Source organism: Lepus europaeus, chromosome 2, assembly GCF_033115175.1.
Source record: "Lepus europaeus isolate LE1 chromosome 2, mLepTim1.pri, whole genome shotgun sequence".
Taxonomy (NCBI): Eukaryota; Metazoa; Chordata; class Mammalia; order Lagomorpha; family Leporidae; genus Lepus; species Lepus europaeus.
Genome location: NC_084828.1, coordinates 82,688,933 through 82,698,914, shown reverse-complemented (window position 1 = coordinate 82,698,914; position 9,982 = coordinate 82,688,933). Strand labels below are relative to the sequence as shown.

Here is a 9,982-nt window from a genome sequence, read left to right as displayed (position 1 = left end):
GGAGACTGTGAGATGAAGTGGGGAAAGCAGGCCAGCTCTCACAGATGTGGCCATCACACACTCGCCTCCTTCACCACATTTCCATGTATGAGAAGCAAAAGTCTTGGCAGGGTTATTTTCCAAGCCAGGGAAAAACTGTCTACTGTGCATGTTAAACTGAAGAAACTAAAAATCTGACGATTTGGTATTTTTCCTGCAACTGAATTTGCTGACTTAGAATTTAAATTTAATGGTGTTTGCAAGTTTGTGTGTGTGTGTGTGTTTACATATCTTTTTTTTTTTTTTTCACCATTTACATGAACCGTCACCCAGCTGTTCACAAAGTTCTTTTTAAAGCCCCTTCGTTAGTTTTATTTTTCATTGAAAGTGCTTCACTTGGGCAGTGTTTGGCCATTTGGCAGGCAGCTTACCAAAACATTAGTCTTTAAGATGTCATATTTAAAACCTAGAGGAAGAGGAACTCAGACAGAAATCAAAGTTACAAGCTCAGATGTCAAAAGAAGAAGATGAAAATAATAAAATCCCGCAGATGATGTGGCGGAATATTTGCTATCTGAGCGCAGTGACGACGTCGACACCACCAAGATCGCTGATGTGCGGGCCGGGCCGGGCCGGGCCAGGGGTCGGGGTGCGGGCGGGGGTCGGGGTGCGGGCCGGGCTCACAGCGCGCCCCCCCAAGAAATAAAAAAAAAAAAAAAAGAAAGAAAATAATAAAATCCAAACTGACTCATTGACATTTTGGAAATAAAATCAATATAATTTTTTGAATTCAATAACTCTCCTTGGCAGACTTGGGTATACCTTTAGAGAATTTACAGAAATCAGTTGTCTCAAGGGACAGCACGAATGCACTGCAATTTTGTCAAATTTGTACCTAGAACTCGGGAGCACCAGTTAATTTACAGGCTTATTTGTAGAATTATCTGGGAAATCCCTTCCACATGAATACGAATTCAAAGCTTGAAATGTTAAGTGAAAAGTAAGTGAATTCTCCCAATGCTCAATCTTCTCAAATTGTCCCACTCGGATGGACCCTGGATCCCTTTTTTGGAAATTCTGCCCTGAGAAGTCTGTAAGTCACAGATGTAGTACAAGTCCGTGTGTGTCGTGATTAGACTCATAAGGTGGCAGCAACATGTGGAGAAGTTGCTTAGGGCCATGTTCAGAAGGTAGATTGCCTAGGACTGAATTCTGGTTGTTGCTTCTTAGCCATGTGCCCTGGGGCAACTCATTTAACCTCTGTATAATGCCACTTTCAATACCCGGAGAATGGGGATAATATTAAGTCTTATTTTTAAGGATGATTATTAAGGTTACATCAGCTAATACATTTAAAGGGCGAAGAACGGTGCCCAGCACATAGTAGATGATCGATAAATGTTAGCTGTTGTAATTTATCCCTAACAGCATGTTCCCAGCCAGTTAGAGCTTTCTTTTTAGCTCTTTAGCTGAATTAGACCGGTAATAATGATAGTCTACACACAGTATATCCATGGGAAAGAGAACACTCAGAACAATTAACCAGGACATGGCAAATGACACGTCAAACCCAGGCCAATCTGCTCCCATTGAACCCTGCTGAAAACTCAACATGAGTTGGCAGTGTGCAGTGGCTATTAAAGTAGCGTGGTGTGACAGACAGATGGCATTCACAGAGGCTGTAGCACCTGCAACAGAGGAAAGATGGCCCTGCTCCCTCTGGAATGGTCAAATCATGCTTCCGAAAGGGACCAGAGGGTGAGGAGACACACGGTCAGTCACGTGGTGGCCCTTAGAGGGGATTATAGACATTTAGTCTGGAGAAGAGAAAACAGCTATGGACAGAACAGCAGTCTTCAGACAATAATTTACAGAAACTGGAGAGAATTTATAGAAAGGAGAGGAATTCATCTTAATACAGATGAAAACTTTCTTTTAAAGATTTATTTATTTGAAAGAGTTACAGAGAGAGAAAGCGAGAGAGATCTTTCATCCACTAGTTCACTTCCATGTGGCCTCAACGGCCAGGCTGAAGCCAGGAGCTTCATCTAGGTCTCCCATGTAGGTTCAGGGACCCAAGCACTTGGGTTATCTTATGTTGCTGTCCCAGGCACATTAGCAGGGGACTGGATCAGAAGTGGAACAACCAGGATTTGAACCAATACCCAAATGGGATGCGGCCACTGAGGATAGTGGCTTAACCTGCTGTACCACACTGCCAGCCCCAGGTGAAAACAGTTCTAACTGCCTAAAGCTGTCTGCTTTGGGAAATTGCAGTTTTCTCTCAGTGGAGCAGTAAAGAAGAAATTCAACAGCTACCTGGTGGAATGAAGTAGAGGATTTTCTTTTATAAATTCAATATACAGTTATTGAGCACCAACCAGAGGCCAGGGAGGGTTCACGAGTTCAAGTTCCTTCCAAGTTTGAGAGTCCATTATGAACCTAGTTCTAGTGTGTTCAAATGGGACTAAACAGAGCCTCCTGTCCTTTTCAAAACTTTGCCTGGACCACTATACTAGTCGGCACACGTATCCTCATAGTTAACCAAAGACTAATTATTCTCTTTATCTGCCCTCAGCAACCTTTGCCATTTGCTATAAAGTGGGGGCAAACTCCTCCATATCAATCTGACTGTTCCTGTTCTATGTTCTCCTTGTGTGAGCTTCCTTTAAGCATGGAGAAAACAAAAATATTTTGGTCAGCAGTATAAGGACAGGAAATGGAAGATTTCCAAGTATATTTTAAGGGAAAAAATGCAAGATAAAGTGGAAAATCGTACCACCCTCTAGCCTATGAGCTGCCAGTCCACCAATCATTCCCTGGAGTGCAGCCTGTCTCCACGTGGCAGAGCTCCATGCTTTTATGATTCTGGTGAGTGCCCTAGACTTAGGACTCCAAGATAAAGAAACGAATCTAGCATGCTAAATACGAGAGGGATCTGTGCAGGTTGTTATGAAGGTCGGCCATGTGGGAAGAGTTCTACCATCATTGACCAAAGTGTGTGTTGCTATTTGAAACCATTGAAAAGAGTCTGTTTATCTACATTTTCTAATTCAACCTCCCAGCTCATAAAACCACAATCAATATTTGCTAAAGTGTAGGGTGGCAGAAAGTTGAAAACAGTGGCAAAGTAACAGGGAGAAACCTTCAGAGTTGAAGTTTAACTTTGAGCAGGTCGTTTATCCTGTTCACTAAAAAGACTTGTGCTCTGAGAAAGGAGATGGCCTAGAACTATCTCCTGTAGTTCTATTTGTTTTTTAGAAACATGTTTTTAATATATTGTAAAATATTTATTTGAAAGGCAGAGAGAGAGAGAGAAAGACCTCTTCCATTTACTGGTTCTCTCCCCAAATGCTCACAATAGCCAGAGCTGGGCCAGACCCAACCTAAGAGCCCAGAATTCAATCCGGGTCTTCCGTGTGGTCAGTAGAGATCCAGATATTGAGCTATCATCTGTTGCCTCCCAGAGGGTGCATTAGCAGAAAGCTGGGCTCAACAGCAGAACTAGGACTCAAACCCAGGCACTCTGATATGGCATGCAAGTGTCTTAACTGCCATGCCAAATGCTCATGCCTCCTGTAGTTTGCAAACACAGGTCACAGTCCATTGGGAAGTCAATTGAATGGGTTGAAACCAGCACTTTTACAGTTAAATAGCATAGAACATTCCGGAATGCTTTGCAGAAATCAAGGGTATTATTTCATGAAACTTTTATTTCTGTTTCATACACATACATATGTGTGTACTGAGTTGTGAAGGCAGAAATTTTTCCATGAAGCACAGTCAAAAATGTTTCAGAAACATCGAGCTAAGAGACTCCAACTACCATTTGGATCACAGGTAGGATCACAGAAAAAGCAAACGGCTTTAGAACTTTTACTGATAAAATTGACAGATTCATTTTTTTGAGATTTATTGATTTATTTGAAAGTCAGAGTTACAGAAAGAGAGGAGAGACAGAGAGATCTTCCATCAACTGGCCACAATGGCCAGAGCTAAGCGAGGCTGAAGCCAGGAGCCAGGGTCTTCTTCTGGGTCTCCTATGTGGGGGCCCAAGCACTTGGGCCATCTTCTGCTGCTTTCCCAGGTGCATTAACAGGGAGCTGGATCAGACACAGAGCAGAGCCAGCGCTGTGACATATTGGGTAAAGCTGCCGCCTGCAATTCCAGCATCCCATATGGGCACTGGTTTGAGTCCCAGCTGCTCCACTTCTGATCCAGCTCTCTGCTATTGCCTGGGAAAGCAGCGGAAGATGGCCCAAGTCCTTGGGCCCCTGCACCCACGTGGGGGACCTGGAAGAAGCTCCTGGCTCCTGGCTTCGAATTGGCGCAGCTCAGCCATTGCAGCCATCTGGGGAGTGAACCAGTGGGTAGAAGACCTCTCTCTCTCTCCCTCTCTCTGCCTCTGCCTCTCTGTAACTCTGCTTTTCAAATAAATAAGTAAATCTTTTTTTTTTTTTAATAAGTGGAGCAGCTGTGACAGGAACTGGTGCCCATATGGATGCCAGCATTGCAGACAGAGGCTTTACCTGCTATGCCATGACATCAGCCCCAGATTAATGGTATTTTTAAAAAGTTGTGGTAAAATATGCGTAACACAGCAGATTAATTTTTTTAAATGTGAGAGATATAATCCTACATGCCTTTGTCAAAAAATCTAGAAACTGGTAGGTTTGGGTTTACAATGTCTTCCAGCTCCCCTCACCCTCCAGGTCCTAGTCTGTAACTTAAGATAAGAGGCATTTGTTGGCCTGAGCCATGGCTCACTAGGCTAATCCTCCGCCTGCGGCACTGGCACCCCTGATTCTAGTCCCAGTTGGGGCGCCGGGTACTAGTCCCGGCTGCTCCTCTTCCAGTCCAGCTCTCTGCTGTGGCCCGGGAGGGCAGCGGAGGATGGCCCAAGTACTTGGGTCCCTGCACACGCATGGGAAACCGGGAGGAATTACCTGACTCCTGGCTTCCGATCGGCGCGGCGCCGGCTGTAGCGGCTATTAGGGGAGTGAACCAATGGAAGGAAGACTTTTCTCTCTGTCTCTCTCAGTCTGTAACTCTGTCTCACTGACTCTGACTGGCAAAAAAAAAAAAAAAAAAAAAAAGAGACATTTGTTGACTTTAGTCTCATGGGGCAAGTAGTAAAGATTCCTACTTGTACTGGTGAGGGAAACAGGATAATGCCTTTACATCCAATTGTACTTTTTTTTTTTATGATTTATTTTTATTTATTTGAAAGGCAGAGTTACAGAGAGAGGTAGAGACACACAGAGAAAGGTCTTGGTTCACTCTCCAAATGGCTGCAACAGCCAGAGCTGGGTGGATCGGAAGCCAGGAGCCAGGAGAGTTCTCTGGATCTCCCATGGGGGTGCAGGAGCCCAAGTGCCTGGGCCATCTTCAACTGCTTTCCCAGGCCATAGCAGAGCTGGATGGGAAGTGGAGCAGCCAGGACTAGAACCCCTAGTCCCCATATGGGATGCCAGTGCTTCAGGCCAGGGCGTTAATCCACTGCACCACACCGCCAGCCACACCAAAAACACATTTCATTGCAGGCATCCAAGTTACCAGAAGCAGGAGGTACTGATGTGCAAAAATGGCCATAGCAATTACAACAATGAAAGTCAGATAACAGGGAAAGGTCTTTAGCTTAGTGGTTAAGATGCCTGTTAGGATGCTCCCAGCCAATGCGGATCCCGGGAGGCAGCTGTTCGTGGGGTTCAAGTGGTGGGGTTTCTGCCACTCATGTTGGAGACTGGATTGAGTTCTGGTTCCCTAGCCCAGGCCTTTTGTAGCATTTGGGAAGTGAACCAGCAATTGGGAGCATATATATTCTCTCTCTGCATCTAATTTAAAGAGAAAAAGATTTTTTTAGAGAAAATCAGATAAAAAATATTTTAATGTTTGTATAGAGTAGGAAGCAAAGAAATATTACCTCTCCAAATTATAGGTAGATTACCAGAGTCTTGTAAATGCAACTTATACAAAGACATTTTGCAAACCAGCTGTCACATTCTCCTTCAACTCCATTTAAAAAACATATTAACTAAAACCAGTATTTTTTTCAGAGCAAGACAAAAATTTAATTTTCTTAAGTAATGTATTTTAAAAAATATTTACTTAATTTATTTGAAGCAGATTTACAGAGAGGAAAAACAGAGAAAGAGAGAGAGATCTTCAATCTGCTGGTTCATTCCCCAAATGACCACAAAGGTAGGGCGGATCCATACCAAAGCAAAGAGCCTTCTTCTGGCTCCCTGGTGGTGCAGGGGCCCAAGCACTTGGGCCATCTTCTGCTGCTTTCCCTGCTGCATTAGCAGGGAGCTGAATAGGAAGTGGAGCAGCTGGTGCCCATATGGGATGCCAGTACTGCAGGTGGCGGCTTAACCTGCTATGCCAGTGTGGGCCCCTTGTAATGTTCTAATTTATTTGATTCAGTTATCTGGAAGAACACTGTGACAACATTGCAAATCTGTTAGATGTCTTCCTTCTAATGCTGCATGAGAAATGTTGTTGATACTTCAATAACATGTTAACTTCAATAAAATGTTATTGATACTTTAAGGCCATTTCTGAAGTCCCCGTGTTGCTGCTGTCCCCAGCGGTGATGTCCCCCAAGTACTTACTTATCTTTTTGCCTCACAAATTATGGAGGGAAATAAATATTTAAAATTCCTTTAAATAAAAGAATTTGGTTTTGCTCTTTTCAGAGCAATGAAACAATGATGGGATGTTGACTGTGTTTGGTGCATAGAACGCAGGCCAACAACGACCTGGTTCTGCGTAGCACCGTCAATTTTCACTCTCCTTGCTTGTTCTTTAGAAATTATTACCTTGGGCTGGCGCCGCGGCTCAACAGGCTAATCCTCCGCCTTGCGGCGCTGGCACACCGAATTCTAGTCCCGGTTGGGGCGCCGGATTCTGTCCCGGTTGCTCCTCTTCCAGACCAGCTCTCTGCTATGGCCGGGGAAGGCAGTGGAGGATGGCCCTGCACCCCATGGGAGACCAGGAGAAGCACCTGGCTCCTGCCTTCGGATCAGCGCGGTGCGCCGGCTGCAGTGCGCCGGCTGCGGCGTCCATTGGAGGGTGAACCAACGGCAAAGGAAGACCTTTCTGTCTCTCTCTCTCACTGTCCACTCTGCCTGTCAAAAAAAAAAAAAAATTATTAGAGTCAAAGACCTCTAGCCAGAGCTGCAGGGAGGGGGGCTTCCAAGAAAGGAAAAAATCCAAAGGGGCTGGTGGTGAAATCGGACAAGACCCCCTGGGGTTTTTAAGAACAATTTCGAAGGAAAAAAACTGGACAATCTGATTGGCATTCAGTTACCAGACAGGGACAAAACCCATCAAAAGACCTGATTTACAGTTCTCCATCTTATCTGGTCTGCTCTTGATAAAACAAAAAGCATGGAGAAGGGTGGGATAGGTACTTGTTTTCACAATAAGCTGTGAGCTCAGGAATAGCTCCCTTGTTATTCTCATGGTAAATTCGGAGATTCCAAAGGAAGGAGGGCTGCCTGTTTGGGGAAGGAAGCAAATATTTCACTCCCTAAATTCTGTTGGGGCCACCCTGACTACCTATTAACATATCTGACTTCTCCTAGCTTGTTCTTTTTTTTTTTAAAGATTTATTTATTTATTTTAAAGGCAGAATTACCGAGAGGCAGGGAGTAATCTTCCATCCCCTGTTTCACTCCCCAAATGGCAGCAACAGTGAGAGCTTCTTTCAGGTCTCCCATGTGGGTGCTGGGGCCCAAGGGCTTGGGTCATCCTTTGCTGCTTTTCTAGGCACTTTAGCAGGAAGCTCAAACTGGTGTCCCTATGGGATGCCGGCACTGCAGGCCGGGGCTTTAACCCACTGTGCCACAGCACCGGCCCCTGGCGTGCTTCTTTTAAATCCTAGTAGCTGGGCTTGAATAATAGCTTGTAATATTTTTGAAGATTAATTGGTTTTTTCCCATGTTCTCAGTTGTCCGTGTCATTATGTATATTTAAAAAAAATCTATTTAGGCCGGAGCCGCGGCTCAATAGGCTAATCCTCTTCCTGCGGTGCCGGCACACCGGGTTCTAGCCAGGAGAGGCACCCTGCTCCTGGCTTCAGATCAGCGCGATGCGCTGGCCGCAGCGGCCATTGGAGGCTGTCCACTCTGCCTGTCAAAAAAAAAAAAATCTATTTAACAAAGTTGCTCCATTTGTTTAAATTGATCTAGCATGAAACGTCAAATAAAACGTTTGCTCAAAAAAGACAAGTTGCCTCTTGGTGTATAAGGCTCCTGTAATAAAGCAAGACAATTTTATATGCATTTACTTGAAATTGCAGGTGAAGGAGATCTGCAAAGCCTCTAGTGAGAAGGGTTAGTGAAGGAATTTAATTGTACAGTGTACGTTGTTAGGGACAAAAGCATGAACATAAGACTAGAATTGATATCCTCTGTAGTGTTCGCGTATTTGAATTTTCATGAATGGTCCTGACCTCCACTTCCTTAACCTCATTTTCTTCATGAGGCTGTAAAATCTTCGCCTGGAAACATGAGCATCCTTTTCTTTTTTTTTTTTTTTTTTAACAGACCACGAGTAAAGGAAAGGCGGAAGCGAACTTTGTGCCTTGTCTGAATTTCAAGGTGGCCTTTGTGTGGCTAATCAGGGTGGTCCAATTCTGTGTCTTAATCTTTCTGAGGGTGGATCCAGTAAGGAGCACCATGCTCCAGCTTATCTGATTTTTGAATATTTCTCTTTGTGGAGACAGATTTCGCGGAATGCGGGAGAAAGGAAGGGCAGTGGGTAAATCCTAAGCACTTGCAGCATTTTGGAGCAGAATTAGGAAGCAAGCAGGAGCCAGAGGCCTGCAAAGATTTGCATCGTAAACCACCTCTCCTGGTCCCTCAGGGCTCTGACCTAGGAAGTGTTTTATCTGCGACCCTTTCATGGTTGGTCTTTCTCTCCCCTTGTAGCTATTTCTAAACTCATCTCCGGCTTTAAATCACTGGCCAGGAGGGGGAGGTTTTTTTTTTTAATCAAAAATATTCATTTTATTTGTTTGAAAGACCGAGTTACAGAGAGAGGTAGAGACAAGGAGGAGCGAGAGAGAGAAGAAGTCTTTTCATCTGCAGGTTCACTCCCTAAACTGTCCAAGCTAGGCTGATCCATAAGTCAGGAACCTGGAGCTCACTGGCTTCTTCTGGGTCTCCCATGTGGGTGCAGGGCCCCAAGGCCTTGGGCCATCCTCCTCTGCTTTCCCAGGCGCATTAGCAGGGCGCTGGATCAGAAGTGAGCAGCCAGAACTTGAACCACCGGATGCTGGCACTGCAGGTCGGAGCTTTAAGCTGCTGCACCACAGCGCTGACCAGCAGGGAGAGCTTAAAAATGATGAGAATCCAATTTTATTTGTTATGCGTTGCAACAATCCCATAATAACAATAATGGCAATACATTTGAAAGCTAATTTGCAACGCTAACAGCCTAATAAATATTGCTATTTTCCTTTCCATTCTGTCAAGCATTAAACAATACTGCGAAGCATTATACCAGCCCTGGTGTACATGCGGCTTGTATAGCTCCTGTCCTGAAAGCTGCATCTTGCTTTAATTCTTCCTCCTTTATGCTTAAGTATTTCTGGGGCTGCAAACCCTATATTCCCATCAGGCTAGCGCTGCTCTAGATCAGGCTGGCCGCCAACACGTGAAGGGACTGCTTCAGGCTAAGTAGCCAACATTCCGGAACCCACGGTTTATACACAGGACTCTGCACTGAGGGCCTGCAGGTCGGTCACAGTCGGGCTGAGGGCTCCGGCGGCCGCTGAGGCGCAAGCCGGTGAGCCAATCGCGCCGCTCCTCGGGGAACCTGCCGTTTTGGCGCCTTTTCCGCAGGCGCTGGCCCCGCGTCGCGCTCCCTCGGAGGAGAGCGCCGTCCGGGTGCGCACGCATCCCTCGCCCCGGGCGCTCCGCTTTGGAGTAGGTAGAGCTACGTGAGGCAGGAAGTGACGCAAGACCCGGGGGGCAGGGGAGGGCGTGGCCAGACT

The 9,982-nt window shown here is 45.5% G+C and overlaps 1 non-coding gene across 1 annotated transcript; it reads left to right on the top strand.

Moving 5' to 3' along the window:
- Positions 1–524: 524 nt before the first annotated feature.
- LOC133752853 (small nucleolar RNA SNORD24) lies at positions 525–597 on the top strand. The gene has a single exon (XR_009864983.1). It is a non-coding gene; the product is annotated as a small nucleolar RNA SNORD24 (small nucleolar RNA).
- The last annotated feature ends 9,385 nt before the right edge of the window (positions 598–9,982 follow it).